General features: G+C 37.4%; 1 protein-coding gene and 1 pseudogene across 6 annotated transcripts in view; one reads left to right on the top strand and one right to left on the bottom strand.

Moving 5' to 3' along the window:
- The window catches only part of VTI1A (vesicle transport through interaction with t-SNAREs 1A), a 361,282-nt gene that overhangs the window by 53,813 nt on the left and 279,611 nt on the right, over positions 1-27,858 (top strand). The gene's annotated exons all lie outside the window — the stretch shown is intronic.
- LOC129493539 (lysine-rich nucleolar protein 1-like) lies at positions 200-27,431 on the bottom strand (annotated as a pseudogene).

Raw genomic sequence — 27,858 nt, forward strand, 5'->3', positions numbered from 1 at the left:
CAGATTAATCTTTAAACTTGATTGACTGGGGCAGCCCCGGTGGCGCAGTGGTTTAGCGCAGTCTGCAGCCCAGGGCGTGATCCTGGAGAACCTGGATCGAGTCCCGCATCGGGCTCTCTGTATGATGCCTGCTTCTCCCTCTGCCTGTGTCTCTGCCTCTCTCTCTCTCTGTGTGTCTATGAATAAATAAATAAAATCTTTAAAAAAAAATAAACTGGATTGACTTGGAAGTACTCCTATCAACATAAAAGATTTTGTCTGGGGGGATGGAGGAGCCAAGGCCAGCACCCTGATCTTACTATCAGCTTATGGCCCAGTCGTAGTCCTGCTGCAGGTTCTGCTGCAGACTGGGAGCCACCTTCTTGTTGAGAGCCAAAGTGGGCCTTCCAGTCATGTTAGAGGGTCAGCTAAATGAAGGGGACACATTCTTAAAGCCACCCATAAGTTTGAAAAATGTCTGTTTCCTTTTCAAACCCAGCAGTATCCCCCTGGCCGAACTGAGTTCTTGTCCCCTTCCTAACTCCTGAAGCTTCCTTCATGACTGCCACACCATTAATTTCTTCTTGCAAGGCCTTTGCCTTACCTGGTCTCTGCACGCCTGTGTGTGTGTGTGTGTGTGTGTGTGTGTTGCCTTTCTTTTTCAGCACTACCTCCTCTTCCCAGGGTTCTCCTGCTACTCTCCTCTCTTTCCTCTTCTCTCTCCTCCTCTTCAGAGCCAGCTTTTCAGTGCCTGGCTACTCTGCCTTTTCCTTGGACTTCCTTTTCTTCTTTGCCAGGGATTTGGGGTTCTGTCCTATTGGGATGTGTTCTGGAGCCTCCACTTGGACTGGCTGCCTCTTATTTTCTTTCTGAGAAATGCTCTACATGGTCTTGGAGAGCTCAAGGTGCCCTAGGGAGATGTCTCCCCTCTGGTGGATTTTCTTTTTCTTATTCATCTTCACAGTATATTCCCTGGGGCTCCCCTGCTTCCATTTCTGACCTGAGGCCACCTGCTTCTTACCATTCTTCCCTACTAAGTAAGCATACTGAGCATCCCCAGACTCACAGAACCAAGGGTCCCTGGCAGAGGAGGCTACAGCCTCCTGGGCCTTTTTCTTCTTCTTGTGATTTTTGGGCTTCTTGCCAACTCTGGTCACCCTCCTGTGATGCCTGGGGTCCAAGGAGGTTTGCACCCTGGAGCCAGAGGACATGGCCAGAGGCCGTAAAGACTACCTTTTCTGTTTCTTCTCCCCACCTAGGAATTCAGATGAGCTAAGAGACTGCTTCCTGGGGCTGGATAACTTCTCTCTCCACCTAGCACATAACACGGTTTCAGGTTCTAGGTGCTCCTTACAGAGGGTCCTGTGGCCCTTCTTTTTCTTTACTAGAGGCATCTCAGATACCTGCCTTATTAGAACCATACTCTTTGAGGGGGGTGTGGCTCTTGTGGGACAGACTTCAGTGAAATAATTGTCACTGTTTAAAACGGACCATTGAGTCTCTCTGGTTCTTTGATCACCTTCTTCTCTTTCTCTGTGAGCCCAAGGCCCGGTCTCCTTTGTGGGTTTTGGTGATTATTCCTGTAGGCCAATCTTCTCCACCTCCAGGTGAAAGCCGTCATTGGGACTTTGATAGGAATTGTGTTAGATCTGTAGATGATTTAGGGGAGCAGAGACAGTTAAACTATATTAATTCTAAAAATATATATATATATATTAATTCTTGGGGTCCCTGGGTGGCTCAGTCAGTTAAGTGTCCAATTCTTGATTTTGGCTCAGGTCATGATCTCAGGGTTGTGAGATAGCCCCACATGGGGCTCTGTGCTGGGTGTGGAGCCTATTTAACATTCTTTCTATCCCTCTCCCCCTACCCCTCCCGCCTGCCCTCCTAACCCAGCACGCATGCACAGGTGCCCTGCCCCCCCTTCTCTCTCTCTCTCTTTTATTTATTTATTTTTTTTATTTATTTATGATAGTCACACAGAGAGAGAGAGAGAGAGGCAGAGACACAGGCAGAGGGAGAAGCAGGCTCCATGCACTGGGAGCCTGACGTGGGATTCGATCCCGGGTCTCCAGGAACGCGCCCTGGGCCAAAGGCAGGCGCCAAACCGCTGCGCCACCCAGGGATCCCTCTCTCTCTCTTTTAAAAGAAAAAACAATTGAATTATCAATCTGTGGACATGGGATGTCTCTCCATTTGTTTGTTTCTTCTTTAATTTCTTTCATCAGGGACGCTTGGGTGGCTCAGTGGCTGAGCAGGATCCCCAGGTCCCAGGATCAAGTCCTGCATCCGGCTCCCTGCAGGGAGCCTGCTTCTCCCTCTGTCTGTGTCTCTGCCTCTCTCTGTCTCTCATGAATAAATAAATAAAATCTTTAAAAGAAAATTTCTTTCATCAATGTTTTATAGTTTTCAGAATACAAGGATTTTATTATCTTCAGTGCTATTATAAATAGGATTGTTTTCTTGATTTTCTCTTCAGGTAGTTTGTTCATGGATAGAACATAACTGATTTCTGTATGTTGATTTTGTATCCTGCACCTTTACTGAATTTATTAATTCTAACAGTTTTTTTTCATGGATTCTTTAGGGTTTTCTATATATAACATCATGTTGTCTGCAAAGAGAGTCAATTTTACTTCTTCCTTTCCAATTTGGATTGTTCTTACTTCTTTTTCTTAACCTAACTACTCTGGTGAGGACTTCCAGTACTCTGTTGAATAGAAGTGGTGAGAGTAGACACGTTTGACTTACTTCTGATCTTAGAGAAAAAACTTACAAGCTGTTCAGCTTTGAACTTTTGATTATGATTGTCAAGGCCTCATATGATGATCCCTCCCCTTCTGTTCTTTCTAACAGTTCTTCCCCTTGCACCCTCTGTCCAGACGTGTCAAAGTACCCCAGTCTATGGTGTCATGCATCATGTTTTAGGCTTTAATTATTATATGTATGCTATTTCTTTGTTTTGCAATGGTTATCCTTTCTTCTTTTCCATTTGATAAACTATTCATCATGTAAGCCCCAGGTTACGGAGCACCTTTGTAAAGCCATTCTTGACCTGATCAAACCAGACTAGTTGCTTCCTTTCTTCCACTGTACTAATATAAATCTCCCTTTTATAGTACAAGTTTATACTTACATATAACAATAGTTATTTGTCTTCATGGCTGCCTCCCCTGATGTCCTTGAGAAGTCCACAGTCCAGGAATCTGCTTTGTTAATAATGGAATACCTGGCATGTAGTGTTGTTAAAAAATGTTAAATAAATTCAGAAATGAATGAAATAATTGGTGAATGGTGCAGAACTCCATGCCTGTAGTCTTATTTAGATTTGTTATCTTCTTTGGCCTGAGCATGAGATTCTCAATAAAACTTTGTGACTTTATTAATTGAACTTTTTTCTAAAAAACTATAGCAATCCTTATTTTATGTCATTATAACATATTCAGTTTTATAATTAATTCAAATTTTTCTGGTCTTCTATGGTAAACTATTTTAAGAACTGTACATCTTTCTGTTCTCTCTTATGGAAAATTCTAAATTAGGGTTCTTAAAAGTTATTTACCAAAAAAAAAAAAGAGAAAGTGAAAGAAGTAGTAAATATTACTTCTAAAATTCTTTTCTTTCCTGATCAATATTTTAACATACTTTGTTTTTTAAGTATTATATTAATAATCACATTTTTCAAATACTCTGTGATTTAGTTACTGATTAAAAACATTTTTTTTTTGGCTGGTTATCCTTTTCCTCAGAAATCTAGAACTTTTACATGAAAAATTTACTTGTAAATTGAATAGTAAGATTTTTTTTTGGTTGGGGATTAGAAGTATCTTGTTTTCTAAAATAATGTCTTAAGTAAAATATAGCTTTCTTAAAAAATATTGCATGAGTTTGGAGTCGTGTTGATGATAGTTTATAAGTGGCAACTTTAAAGCAGCTATTTTCTTCAGCTTCTGTAATCTTATGTCTTCCAACTTCTACAGTTGTATATCCTCTTTGCTATTTTACAAATAAACATAATGTTATTAGCCAGCCTTGAACTTAAGTAGCAAAATATATATCTGTTCAGGTATCCTAGAATCCTTACCTTTTTTTTTTTTTAATCTAGTATAGTTTTTTTTTTTACCTGTCCTAGATAAATCAGTGGTTAGTATTTATTTATATCTACGACCTCCAACTCAATAATCCTTATTTTAAAAAAAAGTCCATAAATCAAATGGAATTGAGTGGTTAATCAATTCGATAAATGTGGAATGTTAGAAGGATGGCTGCATATGATTTTCACATGTGTTAATTTCCTATGAACATAACTGCTGACCTATTATCATCAGGTCATGTATTTTTAGTTATTTTCCTAAAAGTGAGACTAAACTTGTATATATCTGTCTTCATTTTCTCCACAAGTTCTGTTTGTAATCAGTAACATGATCTTGCTTTATTAACATTGGCTCTAGTCCCTGGAATCAAATGTCTACAGCTTGCTCAGGAATAGGGAGATCGTGACCTTTTCCAGAAAATATAAACTCTAATTTAACTATATGTGCTTTTTTATTGGTAGCTTAGAATTAAACCTACTTCTTTTGTTTCTTTTAACACAGCTAACTCAACTTCTTTCCCATTATTCTATTTCTAATGTTGGTATCCTGCAAGCAACTAATTTTTATGTTTTTATATCTCGGTTCCTCAGGAACAAACAAAACAGATTTTATGGAAGTTTGAAGTATGCTTTAAATTTAAATTGCCTTGGCTTTCTCTCATTCCTGAAAGAAAGCAAACAAATTTTCGTGTTGCCTATTTTTTTTCCTAAGAAGGTAGAGGATTCCCATTTGATAAGGTGCTAATCTTTTAACTAGTGAAACCTAAAACTTAAATTTTTCATATCAATTAAATGTTTTCTTTAAATAAATTTTTCAAGTTTTCTTCCACTAACAGAATCATGGTTTGGAGGGAGACTTTAAGAGGACAGCCCTTATATTAATGTTTAACTCTTCTGGCCTGTGTGATAGAAATAATCCTTTATCACTTAATTGCTTGGTTTTAAAAGTCTTATTTCTTGTTATCCATGTGAAATAGTGCATTTATATTGTTCTGCCTTGGGTCTTTAGTTTCCATTTCTTCTTTTATCCATGAATATAAGTTTGATGTCCAAGAGCTACAGAGATTATGGATGGCAACATTTACTGGATCACATATTCCTTCTTCCGTAAGCCAGTGTTTGATTGCACCCTGTGGCACAGTGTTTAGCATTCTGCCCAAGCCACTTCACTCAATGGAGTCAAACATGGTGATTCTTTCTTTTTTCCTGTGGGAAACTTCTCCATGCTGCAGAAGTTCTCACTATTTGGAGAACTTTTCTTAATCTCATGCCTAAAATGTCCCAATTATTTAAACTATCCTGGTAAAATATTCACGGGCAGTTGCCAAAAAGTCCTAAAAATATAACCTGAAGTTCTTTGTTGCATTTTTGGAAATCTTTTACCCAGCAGATACTGGAGATTGTGGAATTGACTGATAAAGATGATTATCACTTACACAGAGAAAATTCTTCCTTTTTCCTGTGTTGCCTGTCTCAGTTCCTCATTCCACCTCCCCTTCAATCCCTAACTCAGGGAACTGCTGTTATTAATTCCTCGTATATCTTTTCAGCTTTTCTTTCTGTATATACAAGCAAATACAAATGTATATTCTTTTCTCTCCCCCTTTAAATAACAACAAGATGGCATGCCAAACAAAAGACAACCTAAACGGTACATACTGTTATACACCTTGCTCTCTTCACTCTTCAATTGATCTTGGAGAGCAATACGTAAAAAAGTCATTCATTCTTTTTTTTTTTTTAATACCTGATGAATAGTGTGTTCCATTGTATGAATGTACTAGATTTATTTAATCAATCCTGTGTAGATGCGTTTTGGTATTGCATGTGGTTCTGCAGTGAATGACTCTGAACTTTGTCATTTTTCATGTGGACAAAGAAAAAAACAGAATTACTTCTTTGAAGAGAGTGTGTGTTGGCAATATTGATAATCCTTTCACGCTGTCCTTTATGGGAGATGTCTCAGTTGACACTCCCCATGGCAGTACATGAGAGGTTACTCATAAAATGAATTTTCACTTACCACACTGAGTATCAGACTTCTGGATTTTGGTCAAATTGATAGAAGTAAAGGGGTAACTTAATGTAGTTTTCATTAAACTTTTCTAATAAGTGAAATGGAATGTTTTCAGGAACTGTTTTTACCCTTTGCCAGTTTATTTGGGGAGAGGGAGAGGACTGGTGATCGTTGCTCTTTTTTATATTAACTTCTAAGAATTCTTGATACAACCATGCCTCATTTTATTGTGCTTCACGGATACTGTGTTTTTTATAAAGCAAAAGTTTGTGGAAACTATATCGAGTAACTCTGTTGGTGCAATTTTACTCTGTTGGTGAGATTTTTCCAACAGCATTTGCTCACTTTGTGTCTCTATGCCACATTTTGGTAATTCTCAATACTAACTGAATATTTCAACCCTGTCATTATTATTATATTTCCTATGATGATCTGTGATTAGTGATTATGACTTGTTGAAAGCTTAGATGCTGGTAAGCATGTTTTAGCAATATTTGTAAATGAAGATATGTACTTTTTTTCTAGACATAATGCTACTGTACATTTAATAGACTACAAGATAGTGTAAACATAACTTTTATATGCACTGGGAAACCAAAAAATTAATTCGAATCACTTTATATTGCAGTATCTGCTTTATTGTGGTGGTCTGGAACCAAACCCACAATATCTGCAAGGTCTGCCTGGTAGATCTTAAAGATTAACCCATTGTTCAAAATACAATTTGTTTTTTCTTTTTTCTTTTTAGTTTATATTTTGTCTTTAGACTAATAAGTAAACACTAAATTTATTGTATCTTTGTTTATACTTTGCCATTCAAAAATACTTCTTTTACGTGGTCAAAATCATCTGTCTTTTGTTATTCTATATTTAGAATCATAGTTAGAAAGGATTTTTCACCTCAGGATTATAAATGAATTAAGGTAAAATTATTCCTGGTTGTTTTATCTTTTATATTTTTAACTTAAATTTGTTCCTTTCTTCCATTACATCTTCTAACTAGTTGTCATTTGTGTATATGAATTGTTTCCTGTATTTTAATATTTCAGCTTGCTCTCTTATTCACTTACTGTTTGCAATTTCAGCTGAGTCTCTTGAATTTTTGAGATATACAATTATATCATTTGTAAGTAATGATGGTTTTTTCTTCAATTTTATACTTTTAGCTGGTCTAATTATGTTTGCTCGTATATTCAGTAAACTGTTAAGTAACAGTAGTATTAATGCTCACTTTGTTTTTTTTTCTTTTTTTGTAAAACAGCCTTATTGAGGTATACTTGACATGTATGTGACATATGTTTGACATGTGACTGTATATACTGTACTTGTTCTTTGTTCCTTATTTCTTACCTTCTTTCTTTCTTTATTTTTCTTTCTTTATTTTTTTAAAAAGATTTTATTTATTTATAAGAGACCCAGGGAAAGAGAGAGAGAGAGAGAGAGAGAGATAGTGACATAGGCAGAGGGAGAAGCAGGCTCCATGCAGGGAGCCCGATGTGGAACTCTATCCCGAGACTCCAGCATCATGCCCTGTGCCAAAGGCAGGCGCTAAACCACTGAACCACCCAGGTGTCCCTCCTACCTTCTTTAGAGTAAATCACAAATCACATAGTTTCTAATATTATGTTCTATCTCCTGTATTAAATTTTTAAGTATACTTCTTTGTGATATTTTTTTAGTGGTTCCTATAAGAGCGTACAGTGTGTATCTTTAAGTTACTACAGTCTGCTTTCAAACAATATCATATTTTGTCATGGATAATGTTAAGACCTTACATAGTAGAATTCCACCCCACCCTTTGTACCCTTGTTGTTTTATATTTTATTTCTACATATCCTATGAGACTCATGACATATACTTAGAAGAAGTCTTTTATATCTACCCAAGTATTTACTTGTTAGGGCTCTTTTTACTTCATGCAATTCATAATTTCCATTTGGTGTCTTATCTCTTCAGTCTGAAAAACTCATCTTAGCATATCCATTTGGGCAATTCTTCCAGAGATGAATTATTTCTGCTTTTATCTATCTGGAAAAAAAAAAGTCTTTATTTCACCATCAGCTTTAAATAATATTTTCACTGGACATTGACTCTTGGTTTGACAGGTTTGTTTATTTTCCTACCTTTCTACACTTTAAAGGTATAATTTTATTATCTTCTGGCCTCCATTGTTTCTGGTGAGTTGTCCATCATTTATGTTACTTTCACTCTCTATGTGATGAATGTTTTCTTATCCTCTGGCTGCTTTTAAGATTTGCTGTTTATCTTTGTGTTTCAGCAGACAGTTTAATTATATTGTACCTAGGTGTGGTTTCTTTGTAGCAGGTGTGAACTTGCTGGTGATTCATTGAGCTTGCTGGACCTATGTGGTGATCTCTTTCATCAGTTTTATGAAGTTTTCAGTCATTATTTTTTTTAAAGATTTTATTTATTTATTCGAGAGAGAGAGAGAGAGAGAGAGAGAGGCAGAGACATAGGCAGAGAGAGAAGCAGGCTCCACGCAGGGAGCCCAATGTGGGACTCGATCCCGGGACTCCAGGACCACGCCCTGGGCCAAAGGCAGGGAGTAAACCGCTGAGCCATCCAGGGATCCCCCATTATTTATTTAAATATTTCTTCTGCCCCACTTTCGCTGTTTTCCTTTTTTAACTCTAATTACAAATATATTAGGTCATTTAATATTATACCACAGTTCTTGTGTGCTTTGCTTTGCTTTTTTCACTTTTTGTATCTTTGTGTTTTGGTTTGGATACTTTTCATTGACCTCCTGTTAACTTTATGGGTCCTTTCCTTTGCTGTTTGCAGTTCTTAAGTGACTTTAATGATATCATTTTAATTATTTAATGATACTACATTTTTGTGTTATCATTTTTATATATTTGGTTCATTTTTATAGTCTCTCTTCCTCTACTGAAATTCCCCATCTCTTCATGTGTATTGTCCATATTTTCTACCATATCCCTTAGCATTTTTACCATAGTTATTTTGAAGTCCTTGTGTGATAATCCAAATACACGGATCATCTCTGGGTGTGTGACCATGGGTCACATTCTCTTGCTTTTTCATGTATCTTGTAATTTTTGATTGTGTGCTGGATATTTTAAATAAAAGAGTAATAGAGAGCAAAGTAAAATTTTATCAAAAAATAAAACACGCGAGGGAGGGGCAAGATGGCGGAAGAGCAGGGTCCCCAAATCACCTGTCCCCACCAAGTTACCTAGATAACCTTCAAACCATCCTGAAAATCTACGAATTCAGCCTGAGATGTAAAGAGAGAGCAGCTGGAATGCTACAGTGAGAAGAGTTCGCGCTTCTATCAAGGTAGGAAGATGGGGAAAAAGAAATAAAGAAACAAAAGGCCTCCGAGGGGGAGGGGCCCCGCGAGGAGCCGGGCTGAGGCCGGGGCGAGTGTCCCCAGGACAGAAGAGCCCCGTCCCGGAGGAGCAGGAGCTGCACCAACCTTCCCGGGCGGGCGGAAAGGGGCTCGCAGGGAGTTGGAGCAGGACCCAGGAGAGCGGGGATGCCCTCGGGCTCCCGGGGACACTAACAGACACCTGCGAGCGCAGGGGAGTGCGCCGAGCTCCCTAAGGGCTGCAGCGCGGAGGGACCAACCGGAGCAGCTCGGAGGGGCTCGGGAGCGGCTCCAGGGAGGGAGCTGCAGGGCGGGAGCGCGAATCCCACAGCGCAGGCCCCAGAGCACAGGGCGCCGGGACACAGCCCAGGATCCGGCCTCCCCCTGGGACAGGCAGAGGCCGGGAGGGCCCAGGACAGCAAGGACGCTCCTGCCCCGAGCTGAGCACATCAGCGGCCCCGCCCCGGAGCCTCCAGGCCCTGCGGACGGACGAAGAGCCGAGCCCCGAGCCCCGTAGTTCCTGCGGAGGCTGAATCCAGGCTTCCAGAGTTGCCATAGCAACTGCTGCTGTTCCTCCCTGGGTCCCACGGGGTAAACAACCCCCGCTGAGCCCTGCAGCAGGCAGGGGCAGAGCAGCTCCCCCAAGTGCTAACACCTGAAAATCAGCACAGCAGGCCCCTCCCCCAGAAGACCAGCTGGACGGACCAGTGATACTCCCCCGTGTTCCAATACAACTTGTTTTTGGCCACTCTGCACTGAGCAAAATGACTAGAAGGAAAACCTCACTTCAAAAGAAAGAATCAGAAACAGCCCTCTTTCCCACAGAGTTACAAAATCTGGATTACACTTCAATGTCAGAAAGCCAATTCAGAAGCACCATTATACAGCTACTGGTGGCTCTAGAAAAAAGCATTAAGGCCTCACGAGACTTCATGACTGCAGAATTTAGATCCAATCAGGCAGAAATTAAAAATCAATTGAATGAGATGCAATCCAAACTAGAAGTCCTAACGACGAGGGTTAACGTGGTGGAAGAACGAGTGAGTGACATAGAAGACAAGTTGATGGCAAAGAGGGAAACTGAGGAAAAAAGAGACAGACAATTAAGGGACCATGAAGACAGATTAAGGCAAATAAATGACAGTCTGAGGAAGAAAAACCTACGTTTAATTGGGGTTCCCGAGGGCGCCGAAAGGGACAGAGGGCCAGAATATGTATTTGAACAAATCCTAGCTGAAAACTTTCCCAATCTGGGAAGGGAAACAGGCATTCAGATCCAGGAAATAGAGAGATCCCCCCCTAAAATCAATAAAAACCGTTCAACACCTCGACATCTAATAGTGAAGCTTGCAAATTCCAAAGATAAAGAGAAGATCCTTAAAGCAGCAAGAGACAAGAAGTCCCTGACTTTCATGGGGAGGAATATTAGGGTAACAGCAGACCTCTCCACAGAGACCTGGCAGGCCAGAAAGGGCTGGCAGGATATATTCAGGGTCCTAAATGAGAAGAACATGCAACCAAGAATACTTTATCCAGCAAGGCTCTCATTCAAAATGGAAGGAGAGATAAAGAGCTTCCAAGACAGGCAGGAACTGAAAGAATATGTGACCTCCAAACCAGCTCTGCAAGAAATTTTAAGGGGGACTCTTAAAACTCCCCTTTAAGAAGAAGTTCAAGTAACTCTGAACGTGAATGGGCTTAATGACCCCATCAAAAGGCGCAGAGTTTCAGACTGGATAAAAAAACAGGACCCATCTATTTGCTGTCTACAAGAGACTCATTTTAGACAGAAGGACACCTACAACCTGAAAATAAAAGGTTGGAGAACCATTTACCATTCAAATGGTTCTCAAAATATACCCTAAAAACTACAGAACACTTCTGAAAGAAATTGAGGAAGACACAAAGAGATGGAAAAATATTCCATGCTCATGGATTGGCAGAATTAATATTGTGAAAATGTCAATGTTACCCAGGGCAATTTACACGTTTCATGCAATCCCTATCAAAATACCATGGACTTTCTTCAGAGACTTAGAACAAATTATTTTAAGATTTGTGTGGAATCAGAAAAGACCCCAAACAGCCAGGGGAATTTTAAAAAAAGAAAACCATATCTGGGGGCATCACAATGCCAGATTTCAGGTTGTACTACAAAGCTGTGTTCATCAAGACAGTGTGGTACTGGCACAAAAACAGACATATAGATCAATGGAACAGAACAGAGAACCCAGAAGTGGACCCTGAACTTTATGCTCAACTAATATACAATAAAGGAGGAAAGACGATCCACTAGAAGAAAGACAGTCTCTTCAATAAATGGTGCTGGGAAAATTGGACATCCACATGCAGAAGAATGAAACTGGACCACTCTCATGCACCATACACAAAGATAAACTCAAAATGGATGAAAGATCTAAATGTGAGACAAGATTCCATCAAAATCCCAGAGAAGAACTCAGGCAACACCCTTTTTGAACTTGGCCACAGTAACCGGAGAAGGACAAACAGTGTATGTTCTCATTCATTTGGGGAATATGAATAATAGCGAAAGGGAATATAAGGGAAGGGAGAAGAAATGTGTGAGAAATATCAGAAAGGGAGACAGAACATAAAGACTTCTAACTCTGGGAAATGAACTAGGGGTGGTGGAGGGGGAGGAGGGTGGGGGGTGGGGGTGAATGGGTGACGGGCACTGAGGGGTACACTTGACGGGATGAGCACTGGGTGTTATTCTGTATGTTGGTAAATTGAACACCAATAAAAATTAATTTATAAATAAAAAAAAAGAAAAAAAGGAAAAAAAAATCCTCAGCTAAAAAAAAAAAATAAAAAAAAAATAAATAAAACACGCAAAACAAACAAAAACACTCCCTTTTCTTTCAGGCTTCTGTGGTGGAGTGGCTAAGTCAATCTGACCTATATAATTGGGCTGTATGTGTGCCCTTTATTTTTTGCAATTTCAGTTTAATTCACATTTTAAGGCTGAGGTTAAACCTTTCCTGTCAGCAGGTCTTGAGCTTTGAGCACTGGTGAATTTCCAAGATCTCATTCTGCTCTCCAGCCAAATCACCGTCTTTTTGGTTTGTGGGATCTCGCTCTGCTATTTTATAGCCCCATTGCTAACTTTTTGACCCTCTGGGGTGTTGTCTTTGCTCTCCAGTCCTATCTTGACTTTCTATATCTTTGGAGATTTCTCTCTTTTCCACTTAAACTAAGCCTTAGGAAATTAGTGGGTTTACACTCTTTGAAGACCCAGAATGCCTCAGAGCATTTTCTGTCAGCACTGCTGTTCCCCTCTCCCATTCCAACCTTTGGTGGCTAAAATGCTGCAATGCCTCAGTTAGGTTTCTATCAGTTGTCTTTCCCTATCCCTACCCTACATATCCAAGATCTCAGAGTACTTAGCATGGACTTCTCTAAGCTCTGCTGCCTTACATCCCACTTTCAGAGGGTCAGCTGCTTTAGATTTGAGGAAGCCTTGCATAGCCTAGGGGAACGTCTCTCAGCAGCTCTATCATGTCCTGGGTACTTAGTGATGACTCATATGAAAGCATTGGTTAGTGAACCTTATACCTCATTCTGTGGCTCAAGATCATTGAAATCCTAACAGATGCATTGAAACACCGGGACACCTACACCCCGATGTTTATAGCAGCAATGTCCACAATAGCCAAACTGTGGAAGGAGCCTTGGTGTCCTCTGAAAGATGAATGGACAAAGAAGATGTGGTTTATGTATACAATGGAATATTACTTGGCCATTAGAAACAACAAATACCCACCATTTGCTTCAACGTGGATGGAACTGGAGGGTAATATGCTGAGTGAATTAAGTCAATCAGAGAAGGATAAACATTATATGGTCTCATTCATTTGGGGAATAAAAAATATAGTGAAAGGGAATAAAGGGGAAAGGAGAAAAAATGAGTGGGAAATATCAGAAAGGGAGACAGAACATGAAAAACTCCTAACTCTGGGAAACGAACTAGGGGTGGTGGAAGGGGAGGTGGGTGGGAGGTGGGGGTGACTGGGTGACGGGCACTGAGGTGGGCACTTGATGGGATGAGCCCTGGGTGTTATTCTATATGTTGGCAAATTGAACACCAATAAAAAATAAATTTCTAAAAAAAAATCCTAATGTGTTTTGCCAGCCCTGATACAAACACTAAAAGTTTGTTAGAAGTTTGGCCATTTTCTTCTTACATGTATCTGTGGAGGCTTGTTCTACTCCTCCAGGAATGAGAACAGCCATAGGTCTCTTCTTTATTATGAAATGCTCATGATTTTCTGGAATGTTACCCTTGAGTGATTTTTAAAATGATGATTTTTGTCACTTCTCCAGCTTGCTTTGTTTGTTAAGGTGAAAACAATAGTCTTCTAACCTTCTATATTCTTTAGGAGAATGAAGTCCTATGTTATTCTTTAATTACCACTGCTTCTAATGCTTCTTTGAACATACTATGTCTAGGAAAGCCTCTGCCAGTGACCCACTTACACTTGTCCTCACACCCATTGTTTCAAACAAAGCATATAGATTTTATGCTTCAGAGTGAGTCTCCCACCTTTAGGCAGTATATGTTGGCTGGTGCCTGTCGAGCTCAGCTATTGTTGAGACCCCTTAACCTTCATACATTTTGTCACCCTCTACCAACTGGCTCTGCGTGACCTCACTTGCTTTTGGACAGCTCTCCACATATTTTGGGATCTATGAGTAATACCTGGTTTCTAGTTTTGCCAAGCATAGAGAATTCAGAGTATATTTGTTCTTTCTTCTTGCCTACCCACCCACACACTCACTCCATCCTAGAGGGGAAGGAGAGGGAAAATGATGACTTAGAAGGCACCTGTTAACTTATGCAGCAGTGTTCTTATTGCAAGTCCCATGTAATCATTACAACAAAGTGTTTTTATTTTTCTTATGCAGATGTGCAGATGGAAACTCAGAAAGGTTAGACACCCTCTCTGCAGTCACACATATAATAAATAGCAAACCTGGGATTTAAATCATGTTAGACTCATAATGCTAAATAATGTGCTGATAATGAAGAGCATTATCTTTGAAGCTTCTATCTTGTATTACTGCCTGAATTCTTTTTAGAGCTTGGAATAACATAAACAGGTATTTTCTCTTCTAGAGACAGAGCAAAAGAATGGGTTGGAACCTAAATGCTCAGAAAACATTAAGGCTCAAAGCAGAGGAACTTAAGTTCAGATATAAGTATAAAAAGAGTCAAAAGAAAAAAAGGCCAAAAATAAGAGGCAAAATTGAGTTCCAGGAGCCAGGAACTGGAATGGAATAGCAATCACATCTTTATATCAGGAGTTCATGTGACAACTGGGAGCAGAACTGACCCAGCCATGTTGGGCCATAGGTGTGTGAGGTCATCTTAAAGAGCTGAAGCAGCAAACCCAGAGTTTTATACACTGGAGAAATAGACTTGCTGACATTCTCAATAATAATAATTATTATTATTATCAGAGCAGTTTTTTTTCTTTAATGCCTACTCCATGCTAAACACTGTACTAGCTGTTTCATAAACTTAATCTCGATTAGACTTGAAGTGCAAAGGGACTCGAAAACTTGCTTAGTAAAATCACAACTGGAAAAGGACAAAGCTGGAATTTGAATCCAGACTCATCAGATGCCCAAATTGGAGGTCTCTCTGATTTAACATATTGTTTCTTCAAAAGACAAGAAAATAAGAGTAATAGAAAGTAGCCCCAAACTCAAATAAAAATTAATATGTGTAAAGAATATTAAGTGTATTCAGAGTAGAAATAAGGGGAAAATGAAAAAAGAGTGACCTCCTCAACTTAACATATCATCAACAAGATATGATATACATTGGTTCATGTTAGACTTTGGAAGAATCTACTAATGTCCACCTCTGGGTGCAATTAGGGCTACCGTTCCTAAAGATAACTCAGAGAAAATTCTAGGTGGGCCCTCCAGATGATTAAAAAGAATGGAAACAAGTTGGAAAACAAGACAGATAAAGAAAGGTCCCACGATCATTTTCCATGATGGAACGTTGTGGAGTTTTTAAGTGTCTTCAAGTCTGTGAAGAACTGTCTTGCCAAGTATGGGCAGCAGGTGTTGTTGGTCTGTACTGTATGTATAACTATAGTGCCATACATTTGAGTTTAATGTAGGGAATTAGTTCCTGACAGTAGCCAGTGACTGTTGGTAAACCTAATTGGTGAAACTTAAGGCACCTCCTTCTGTAGGTTTTTATAAGATACATTTAGAGCAGGATGATATAAGGGAGCAAGGCAGATTGGAGGACCTCTCAAGGTCCCTTCTAGCCCTAAGGTTCTATTATGATTGCATATTTATAGAGCATCAAAATTGACTGTGTTCTTTTCAGGGAATAGAATTGCATTCAGTCCCTGTCCAGGGCCATCACACTCAAAATTAGATCAACAATACCTTGGTTGCCAAATCAAGTCAAAGTTTAGCAGGTACATGTCTAACTATCTGAGAATGTGTGTTCTCTTCAAGAATGTTAGAGAATGACCTAATAGCATGGCACAAGATCTTTAGTTACTGCAAACACTCCCGTAAGATTTGTATTAGGTTCCTCTAGGTGTTTTTATTAAAAGAAATAACAATAATAAGTCATTTCTTACTATCAAGCAACCAACTTTAGAATGATTGACTCAAAATTTCTAATTCAGAAGGAAAAGAAGGAAAAAAAGAATTGGATTTTATTGCCAAACTGTTTTTTTTTTTTTTTGCCAAACTGTTTTAAATGGTAGGTAATATTCTGTTATTATTAACTTGATAGCTTTGAATTTCTCTGACTGTGGATGATTTAAATTCAGTCCATTCTAATAGGTGAACTACATACAAAAAAAAAAGATGTTGCTAATTTAAAACTAGCCAATAAAGTTCTGTATTTTACTGAAAAAAAGGAAAACCCCATCATATATGGTAAAAATTAATAGTTTAAGTTGTCTGATTTTGACCATATTTTTATTAACATGAATAATTATATATCTAATCAAGGATTTATTTGGACATTTAATTAATCTCATACATTTAACTAGTTGTAGAAAAATTGCTTATCAAGAGCCTCTACACTTTTTCCCCCACTTATCTTTTCATACTTTTTAATAATTTTAAACTTTTAATTTGGAAATAATCTCACGTTCAAAAGAGTTTTTAAAAAAGTGTAAAGAATAGTACAAAGAGCATACATATATTCTTTACCTAGATTTACCTATCAGCATTTTGTTCCATTTGCTTTTTCATTTGTACATGCTTTCTCTACTGATCTTTTATGCTCTACATATGTCTGTTTCCTGAACCATTTGAAAGTACTTGCATACATCATGCATCTGTTCATATTTTTAAAGTAATATAATTTTATACCTTTCTTCAAAGTAAAAATACTTTTTCTCAGCTCTATTATTTACCAAAATGTACAGGCAACTTGAACTATTATATTCCACCTTGTTTTTATCCTGTTATCTATTTTAACTACCATTCATGAGGTCCTTTTCATGCCTTGTGTCTGGAGTATACTATCTTTTCAGATTGTGCTTTAATAAAATCTGAAGACTTGACACCGGCACCTATTGCCACAATATATAATGTTATAGCTTCATCATGTGACATGTTACAGAATTTTGTAGTGCCAAATTCTAGTGACATTATTTTTATTAAAGAAAACTTTTTTAAATGTAAATATTTGTTTGAATATTTTCTATTTCATCTTGATGTTGATTCACAGGGCTGAATTTTCATGTTTGCTTATTTCCCTCACAGTAGTTTATAATTCCACAAATCTAAGACTGGAGTTCACTAAAGGAGTAGTTGCATAAGTTCAAAATGAAGATGCAGCTTATAAAAAAGGGAATGAAATTCAAGTCAAACACAAATAATAGGAGAGGGGGTAAAACTGGTTTAGATACTGATGAACAAATTGAAATTTTTTTCAAGTTGTGAAAATTTTATTATATATTTTCACTGATGTAATTTATCAATATCTTTATTATCTGAGGCTAAAACCAGCTTTTAATAGATGGACTGAATATTTTTCCAAATAGTCTTAGATATGGAAGAGGTATAATTATGGTGAAGTCAGTTCTGTAAAGTTTTCAGTAGATGTTGAAGACATAGAGCCGGAATCAATTTAGGCTCAGGAGGAATGTGGTCTTACTACTCAAATTGAATATTTTGTGGCAGAGGTGCTACCTGTATTCCCAGAAGGACCATAGCTCAGAGAACAAAGTCAAAATACAGTACAATATTGCCTTTTTCATGTAGCCACTGAATTTTGACCTGAAATTTTATTAGAAAGCCTCATTCTCCTCTGATAACATGTAATTCCTGTCTGTTAGGTTTTTTTCTTGTGTGCTTATTAGTATTAAGTTGACTGTATGCTTGCTTTATGCTAGACCACTGCCAGAAAAACTGGACAAAATTAGTCTCAAGAATATTTTTCCTTCTGTAGCACCCACATGCAACATGTACGACCTATAGTAATTCTTATTCATTTGAAATACAGCAATTTGTTCCTGTCAGTAGAGGATAGGTTTGTTGTTTTAAATTGCCAGGTTTTGTTTTTGTTGGCATGTTCCCCAATACAAATTGAATGGCTGACAAAAATCTATTTGTATGACAGTTCAATCTAGATAAGTGCCCTCTGTGGCCTAACGGTACAATTTGGGGTCTCAGAGATAAAAGCAAACTGAATGCCAGGCTTCTTGTAGTAGAGCTTCTTCATGCAGATAACAGAAGTAATCCATATTCCTGAGGTACACAAATCAGACAAACAAAGGAGATATATGCATGCACATCATCTCGTTTGAAACAGTGGTCTTTTAGCTTCCACATAATAAAAAATGTGAATATCTAACTGAGGAGAACAAAAAAAATAGCTCATATGAGATATGGCTATATTTGAAATTAAAGAGAAACATGGTATTGACTTATAAAGTTGGCGAGAGGTCTGTTGCCTAGCATTTTCCCATGGTATCCAGGTTTCCCCTGTTATCAGAAAGTTGAGTGTTCCTATGAAAGCTTTCGTAAGCCGAAATGATATAAAAAAGCAAAGAAACAGTTATTATTGTTATATGGCAAGATTTTTTAACATTCTCCAACCCAAAGAATAACCTCTCGTATGCTTTCCTGATACCTTAGACACATCTTGCTAATGGACACACAAAATAAATTGAGATAAAGCACAGATGCTGACAGACACAGTTCAGAACCCTGGCAGCCTGATGCTGAGATGCTGAGTGCTGTTCCTAGGGAGGGAGCCAAGCGGGGCCACTTTCACTGCTTTGGGGGGAGCTGCCTTCCTCATGGTTCACTGAAAAACAAACACTGTCATTTTCGCTTTTCACTTTTTTTTTTGTAAAAGTAAAAATCCTCTTCAGATTTCTTCCAGCTAGCAAAAACAGTTACTAACATAGGCCTTTAAGTAAAGTGGCATAATGTGAGTTTTCCAAAAGCAGGGGATACCTGTATTGGCTTTTGTCAAATGTATTTGCTTTCTATTTTAACATTTTCTCTTCTGAAATATCTTTAGACAGTGATTCCTTTGGAGCTTTGATATTCTGCAAGAGATGGGTTTAAAGGGGGTCTCCTTTAGTTCCTAAGATGAGGAACTGAGAATTTGTACCTTTTGGCTTACCTCTGCCTTAAAATATGTCAGGCTTACCACGCAGATATCTCTTAAATATAATTCATATATAAAAAGAAGGATGAAATATGTGCTAACAACAGTTATAAAGAAAGAGCTATGACTAGTTCATAAGGTAACAGACACCCTGGAAGTAGGGCTAAGAGGTCCAGTTGTAGATATTCTGAAAAATAATCCATAGTGCTTGGTGATGTAGTAGATTTGGGAATAATTTTTAGGTTCTTATCTGAGGAGACTGTGTGCCTGGTAATACCATACATCAAATTAGGGAAAACATAAGGAGGAGCCAGCGTAAAAGAAAGAAAATGCCCCACTGTGTCTGTGCTTAGTCTGAGATGCCTTCAGGTTTTCTAAGGTGCCCAATGGGAATTAGATTGGTAAGAAGAATTTGCATAGAATATGTCTCTCTTTGCCAGCTTCTAGGTGATAGTTAAAACACTGGGTAAAAATAAGATCATTTAGATGAGTGAGAAGAGATCTAAGGATGAAGACTTAGCCAGACAAAGAGAGAAGTTATAATGAAGGACACTGAGAAGGAGAGACCAGAAGGGTGGGAGGAATTCCTAAGGAAGACAGTGCTGTAACTGCTAAGGAGAAAGTGGGCAACAGTGTCAGATACTATCAAGAGGTCAAATGTGAAGATGTCTAAAAGGTGGCCATTGGAGCCAAAGTTGGTGCACCAGTTTGAGCAACAAAACTAATGTTGTAGTATTAGACTATAATTCAAAGTAAAATAAATATACATGAGTCCATACAGGTATCAACAAATTATTGAATAATGATTGAGGAGACACATCTTTCATACAGAAGATTGCCAAATGAGTTATGAAGATACTCCTCTCTGAAAGGACATTGAGCATAACTCCCCACTCTTAAGTGTGGGCTGCACATAGTAAGTGCAGTACAGAAGAGGGAAAAGAGTAACTTCTCAGTGGAGAAACATGACAAACACTACTTCAGTCTGGTACCAACATCAACATCAATAGTGATAAGTCATATTGATAGTATGTACCTTGATATGATCTGATGAAAATGGCACTTTACCTCTTGAGTCTTCCTCCAAAAAACACTACCACAGTCTAGTCAGAAGAACATCAGAAAGATCCCAGTTGAGGGACATTCTACAAAACACCTGGCCAGTCCTCTTCAAAACTTTCAAAATCATCAAAAACAAGGAAAGTCTGAGAAATTGTCACAACCAAAAGGATCCTAAGAACACATGACTAGTAAATGTAACATGGAATTCTAGATGGTATCTGGAACAGGAAAAAAAAAGTATTAAGGAAACCTGGAAAAAGTATGTACTTTAGTTAATAATAATGTGTAATAATGAAGTATTGATCCATTAACTATGACAATTGTATCATATTAATGTAAGGTGTTAATAATAGGGGAAACTAAGTGTGGGTTACATGGGGACTCTACTATCTTTGTAATTTTTTTATAATTCTGTAACTATTCTAAAACTTCAAAAGTTTACTTAGAAAACATGGCTAATGATTTTGTCAACGAGGAAGATACTGGTGATCCTAGAGAATCCTGTGGCATGGCAGGAAAGCATCAAGTGTTAAGTTGAGAAGGGCCTGGGGCGTAATAAGTGGCATTTATGTTCATGGAATACTCCTTCAAGAAGCTTGGCCAGGAAGGGAAGGATGAAGAAGAGGTTGGATATTAGATAGGGAGTGTAGTACTGGCTGAAATAACATTTTGAAATATATAAAGCTGGATACACTTAAGAATGTTTATATCCTTAAAGGAAAGAACCAGTACAAAGTGACACACTGATGATATAAAAGAAACATTCAGCTGATGAAGCAAAGCCTTTGCCTAAGTAGGCAGGATTTTATTCTATTCAACTGAAGATGGAGATTCTTATAGGAATAACATGTTGTTTATGAATCAGGTATGAATATTTATATTTATTATACTTCATAGTTTGGGGTCACCCTGATAGGGAAGTAATCTTCAGAATGTTTTCATAGAGAACTTGGGCTTAAAAAATTTAGTTTTATTGCCTGAGCATCACAGTTTTATTAGCCATATTCATAAGGCATGAAAAGGCATCTATAAATTATGAGAACTGTAACCTCGCTACAACACAGCATATACTATAATAAAGAATCTGTCACAACATGGGTTCAAAAGCAAGTATTAGGGAAAAAATATTGTAAAAATTATTTGCCCGTGAGATGGCTGGTTCCAATCTAAAATTGTAGAGTAACTGTATAGGGAGTCACCAGATCCCATGAGTAAGGAGGCAGTTCTTAACACATTTTAATAACTAGTGCAGCTCCTCTCCTGCCATCTGGGTAGATTATTGTTGCTTTATGGTGGAGCCTTTGAAGATTAGTCTTGAAACATATCTAAGTTACACCCATAAGTGTGGTTGTGACTCACCCTCAGATCAGACATTTTATTTTACGATATAAAATATTCTGCCTTAAGCATTCATCACCCTTGAACTTCCAAATTTATTGTTGTCAAGATTCCAGATGTTGACAACAATGTATAAGTAAAGGCTTGCTTTTTGTTTATTTATTTTGGAGGAGGGTGACAAGAAACAAAATCTATAAACTGATCAACTTTATAGTTGGTGATCAATTCCTAGAACCAGATGAATGGTGCAGCCAAACCTGCCTTGGGGAAGGAGCAGTAGGACGGCCTCAGCCTGCCACAGTGGTTTTGTAATATGAAAGATGATGTGGTAAAGTAAAAAGAGCATTGACATTGTGAAATAGATTCCATCTTTCTTTCGCCTAGTCTTTCCCAAATATGTGGCCTTGGGGAGATCACTCATCTGACTTCAAACCCCTCATCTCTAAATATGGTAGGCTGGCCCAGATGATGCCTCATGTCACTGTCAAGATTCTGTTCTTTTTTGAGATACCTTAGTTCTTTATTGAGATCATTTGCTCTTGGAGATCTAGACCACATGAAATTATGGCTATGGACAGACTTTCAGTGAACAATTGCTTTTTGTTCCTAATGCTTAGCAGATTATGTAGGGAAATCAACATACAACTTAATTATGTAATTTGTGTACTTTGTTTCAGTAATTCTTTTAAAAATACAAATAAAGCATATGTTATATAGCATTCATTTATCAGAGTATCATTTTTCCAGTGGGAGTGCGTAGGGTATGTATAAGTTATTATCAAACAAAACAATAAACATTTGACATTTTATTTCAAAGATAGTCTATAGAGTGATTTTATTTTATATTCAGAAAGATTTTTAAAAATCAGATTTCCTCCACTGAAAACTTACACTATTCCAGATGTTGACAACAACATCTGGGCATTCTATCATGAACTGATTTTCTGAATGAAGTAACTAAATTATTGATTGACAAGCTAACATGATTTACGGCAAAGCCACACTGTGTTCAATAGCGATGTGAAAGCCATAAACTACAAGCATATGCAAGCGAGGCCATGATACTAACTAACTCACATTGCATTTCGAAGCACCAATGCGCTAAACTTAAATTTTAGGCTTAAGTTTAGAATTGTTGGAGGAGGATATGAAGAAGTACAGTTACATGATTTCTGGGCTCTCTGTTTTGCAAATCATTAAATGATGTAGCAGCAATGTGGTCAGAGTTCCTAGTATAAATAAAGGTCTATTCTAGCATTGTGAAACACACATAGACTTATTATTCCATATGGATTGCATATGGGTTTGTGTGAGCCTGTATGTATGTGTGTGTATATATATATACACACACACACATATAACCTCATTATATGCATATAAATATTCACATGTGATGTTATAGATAAATTTTTAAAAATAAAAGTGTGTATAATCTAACTCATTATTTACAGCCCAAACATAAATATCCACTTCAAACATGTAAAATGTTTTTGAAAGTATAAGCAAAAATAAGAAGTGAACGTGATTATGGTAGAAAGACATTAGTCTTTTTCAAAAAAAAAAAAAATTTAAATACCTTTTCCTGGTATTACATACTAAGAACAATGGATTCTTTCAGTATTCTCACGTTAACCTGCTTTTCCAACTGTTGGTAGCTAGCAGCAGGGCATGTTAGTATTTTCTTTCTGGTGGCTTGCATATGGTCCATTGGCCATGAGTTTATGATAGATAGAAAGTGTGCTTTCCCTTTATGAATGCTACAATATTGGTGACATGTGGCCTGTGCACTTTCCAGTGAATGAGCTTGACCTTTAACTCTAAACAGTCCCTTGAGCAGAAGCAAGCCATGTTTAGTGGAATGATTACTTAGAAGAAACAGATTGGAACCTACTTTCTCTAATAACATTAAAGAAATACAGTAAAGTTTTTCCCACTGAAAGTCATCCAAAAATGGTAGCATCACAAAACAGGGAATTGGGCAAAACAATATAGTAGACTTACTGAGTTAAATAATGTTAACTTTTTTTTTTTAAGATTTTATGTATTTATTTGAGAGAGGGAGAGAACACAAGCAGAGGGAGAGGCAGAAAAAGAAGGAGAATCAGATTCCCCACTGAACAGGGAGCCTGACGTGGGGCTTGATCCCAGCACCCTGGGATCATGACCTGAGCAGAAGGCAGACACTTAACTGAGCTACCCAGGCACCCCAATAGTAGGAACTTTTAAAAGTTATTTTTGATATGTATATCTTTTTCCAATATTACTAATATTTAGTTGAACATCCTTTGCAAGGTTATCACATTCAAGGTATTATGATTGGTTTCCATTTGTTTATAAAATTTAAATTCACACAACAGCCCTAAGAAATAAATATTGTTGCCATTTTTATATATTGAAGAAAGTGATATTCAGAAAACATAATTTGACCAAGATCACATACTGAAATGTTATCTCCATTCTTTTTGCTCAGTGGCCTGTGCTTTTTCATCCTAACTACTTTCCAAGAATCTAACATTTACCTAATAGTATGCTTTGCCTTTACCTAGATCATGTACTATGGTATGTTTTAATCATAAATCTTTTTTTCTTTTTGCTAGAAATTAATGTGGCACAATGAGCACTGTGATGAACAAAATTTCGTAACTTCTTTTTTTTTCCTCCAAAATGTAACTTTCCTGTCCTGGATTGATGAGCTTTTTTAAGTCTTGGGTCAGGGGTGGAGTGTGTATGAAAAGCTGAAATTGGTCATGGAGAAATAGAAGTGAGGTTAAAAATGGAATGCTTTGTGCCAAAGATAGATGCATTTTAGAAAATGCCATCTGGGCATTAGAGAAGTATGATATTATTTAATTCGAACCAGCTAGATCAGTAAGAAATGAATGCCAGCAATTATATGACTGGCTAATAAATATAATTTCATGGTATTCTGTAAGATATCCCAAAGTGTTAATTGTAACAGGAGCAGTTAAATTCTTTAGACCAGTTAAATTCTTTGGCTATGAAAGCATAACAGTTTCTAATCACCTGGTAACTTTGGGCACTATTAAATATATGGAGATTGAAAGACATGGTAGAAGCAATGGAAAAGTCTGGCCAGACTGAGTAATTTGTTTTAGACCTATGGAGAAATCTATTAACCATTTCTTCTATAGACCAATTTGATTAGGAAGTAGGACAAGCTGTTCTTTCATTACTTACCAAAACCGTACTGCACTTTGTATCAATTATTTGGCTGTCTGCAGCACATAGATTAGAATAAAGGGCTTTCTTAGTGTTTGTGAATGTTGCGGATTGCTGATTAGTAATTAAAGTACTGAATGAAGAAAATTAGGCCAAAATTGAATGGGAATGAGAAAGTCTTAATTCTGCGATACAGATGTTAGAAACAGATTGTCTTGAGCAGCCCATTCAACATAGTGACATTCTACACGGCCATGGAGTGTTTGCCTCCCATGTAAAACTCAAGTCAAATGCCTTAGAGATGGTTTCCTCTCCCATGCCTTGTGATGTAGCTGTATGGGTATTAATTTAGTGAAATATCCTGTCTGCCAGGTGTGGGAACTAGCTGATTTTATTGTAATACCAGATCATTACTTAATTCATATGCAACAGAGTGCAGCACATGGAAAGCATTATAAATCTATTTACAATGCGGCTGGTCTGATGATAACATTGTATTAAATTCCCAGGTGAGGCAATTTAAGCAATTGCTTTGCCATGTGCACGCTGTGGAAATTAAATTCTCATATATGCTTTAGTAATAAACTAACTGCATTGTTATGCTTATGTGAGTGGTGGATTGTAGAATCCTCATTCTGGCTATGTGTACCCTATCTCACATGTAGAATCATATAGAAGGCTGCATCACAGATCACAGTTCTTAATTAGTTTCAGCTAGGTTAATTCGTTTTGTTTCTAGTCTAGCAGTGCCTATCCAGAAACATATTCAGTTCAGTTGGGAAATACTAAGGCTTGGGTCAAGTAGACAGATTGTTTCAAGCCAAATTTCCAGACAGAACTGGGCAAGTGTATCTGTTTGAACTTGGCTTTAAGAAAATCAGCCAATCAGTGTGCAAAATCAGCCAATCAGTATCCATATACTAAGTGAAAACTGCTTGGAATCTGAAATCCTCACTTTCATAATGAAGAACTCACTTCTGTCATCAGTTTAAAATAGCCCTTGAAACTTTGTGTGCCTAATTTTTTAGGGATAACAGTCAATTGTTAACTTGCTGTATATTTTCTAGAGCTCATATACAGTCTGTAGATTTTTCTGCCCAACTAATGTCTAGTCTACCTAAGTTTAGTATAAGTTAGAAGGAATAAGCTCTACAAAAACACACAACTAAAAGTGAGGAGTGCTGTTGTATTTAACTGTGAGCGTGTGTGTGCGCGCTCACGCGCGCGTGTGCACATGTGGGAGGGGGTGGTGGGCAAATATTGTCAGTCGAAGCTTTCCACCCTTATGGTACAGACCTGAAATTGCAATAGATTACAAACTGCATAGAGCTTCTGTCTTCTCCAGAAGCCACATATAAAGCACCAGTAGACAGTGGTAACTGACAACTAAGACTAAAAATGTTGACAATTTCTTGATTTGCCTGGTTAGCTTATGTATAGAAGTCATTAACTATTTATAAAATGCATTATGAATTGGGTTCCTTCAAACTGTAGCTGAGTGTGTGACATTTCCAGCTCAAATTCTCATGCTTGCATTTGGCTAAAATACAGATTTTATACAGTTGATAATAAAGTAAAAATATTTTAGTTACGTTATGAAGATACAGTTGATGTTTCAGTTTCATTAACTTCCAGTCAGCTGAATTAAAATATACATAATACTTAGTAATGGAGAGTGGAGTTATTAAAAATTCCACAAAAGGTAAAATTATTTATTAATGTTTTGGAGGGAAATTATCAATAAAATAAGCAGTTTGTCATTCAAAGGAATTTGCCTTTTTTTGGTATTCAGTCAGTTTAGTGATGATCTTGCAGTCTAAATTATGGCTGATTACAATCAGCTTACTTAAAATTTCAAAGCACAAAAAAAATTAAAAGAAAATACCAATGTCAGGCATTTAAATATAACTCTTAATAAAACAAAGTCTTGTTTTTTTTAATTGTAAAATGATACTCCAGTGTAAAGAGTTCAATTTTCTGCATCAATTGTGTCATTTTCAAGAGAAACTATTTCTGATATTTGAAATGAGTGTTTTTTTAATTCTTTAAGAGAAGTTAGTTTAATCAGAGAACATTTTATAAACTCAGCATATCATTTGCTTAATTACATCCAGAAAGCCATCCAAATGACCAGTTTTTACCATCCCAATAGTAAGGAGTGATATTTATAGAGACCACCCTTCAACTGTGGATAAATCCTTAGTTCTTCTCTGTTGCTGAGCATGTACACTCTTAATTGCTGGTTTTCAAAAGCAATGGATTCTCACCAAAACAAGATTAGATATTTAGGGATACATGTTTGTAATTTTCTTCTTCTTTTGAAGTATAGTAAATCAAAATAAGAATATAATGTAATTGAACAATCTATGCCAATTTGTTGGTATTTTGGTGAAAGGGGGAAAAACAAAAACAATCTCCATATGATATTCTTGCATACTGTGGAATGTTTTAGTCTCCCATAGTGATGAAATGAATAATTAAAAAGGCAGCTCTGATACCACAGCCTGTTTAAAGGTTCTCATTTCCTTTAATGCTGTAAAATACTTCTGCTTAGCTAGTTTGAGACTACTGTAGTGGGGATCTCCAAATGGGCAAAAGAAAGGTTTGGCTTGATCTAAATATTGTTGTAAGGCCATGAGGGATACTGACCTTGCAGTTTAGCATTTTTCAATACAAATTCTGTATGAAGTCTATAGAAATAATTAATAGTAGCTTCAGTAAATACAGTAAGAGAAGCAGGCTTAATATATGCTGTTTGTGGTGGTAAAAAGTCTGGCATGTTCACGACCGAATGAGTTGGTTCACTCTTGAATTGCTAGGACATGTGATATAGATGTCATTACTGACCCCAGGCTAATGACTTAACTTTGCTACTTTGTCCTCTGCAACACTGTTGGTTTTATTTATCTATTTGCTGCATTTGCTAAGGTACAAGAGATACAACTGCAGCAGAGAAGGGGGCTTGGGGTAGAGATTTAGGGCAGAGAAGGGATGCCATCATCTCCTTTGTACTGAAACATTTTGCAATGTTTGCATTTTTTTCCTGAGTGTATTCAGAGGTCAATAAAATGAGGAGGAAATTTTGCATGGTAGAATGAGAACAGGTTCTAGTTTCAGTTTAACCAAAGTGATCTGTAGAATTCCATGAGATTGGTTTGTTTTTCTGAAAAAATAAAGGGATGTCTAGATTTGTTTATTATTATTTA

Source organism: Nyctereutes procyonoides, unplaced genomic scaffold (assembly GCF_905146905.1).
Source record: "Nyctereutes procyonoides isolate TBG_1078 unplaced genomic scaffold, NYPRO_anot_genome, whole genome shotgun sequence".
NCBI lineage: Eukaryota > Metazoa > Chordata > Mammalia > Carnivora > Canidae > Nyctereutes > Nyctereutes procyonoides.